Here is a 212-nt window from a genome sequence, read left to right as displayed (position 1 = left end):
AGATCAACTTCTGAACACCTAAAAAAACCCCAAAATAATAATTAAAACTCAAACAAACAAAGAAGGGGGTGAGGCTGGGGTTTGTGATGGGCCCCACACAGCTGGAGCTCAGGTCCTTCCCTCGGGACATCCTGAGCCACTGAAAAACCTCAGTTAATACACACTAAGCACATTCATTTTAACAGCGTTTAGAAGGTCTGTAGCATTTTTCT

This window comes from Buceros rhinoceros, unplaced genomic scaffold, assembly GCF_000710305.1.
Source record: "Buceros rhinoceros silvestris isolate BGI_N320 unplaced genomic scaffold, ASM71030v1 scaffold33723, whole genome shotgun sequence".
Classification (NCBI taxonomy): Eukaryota; Metazoa; Chordata; class Aves; order Bucerotiformes; family Bucerotidae; genus Buceros; species Buceros rhinoceros.
This window is presented reverse-complemented; position numbering follows the sequence as displayed.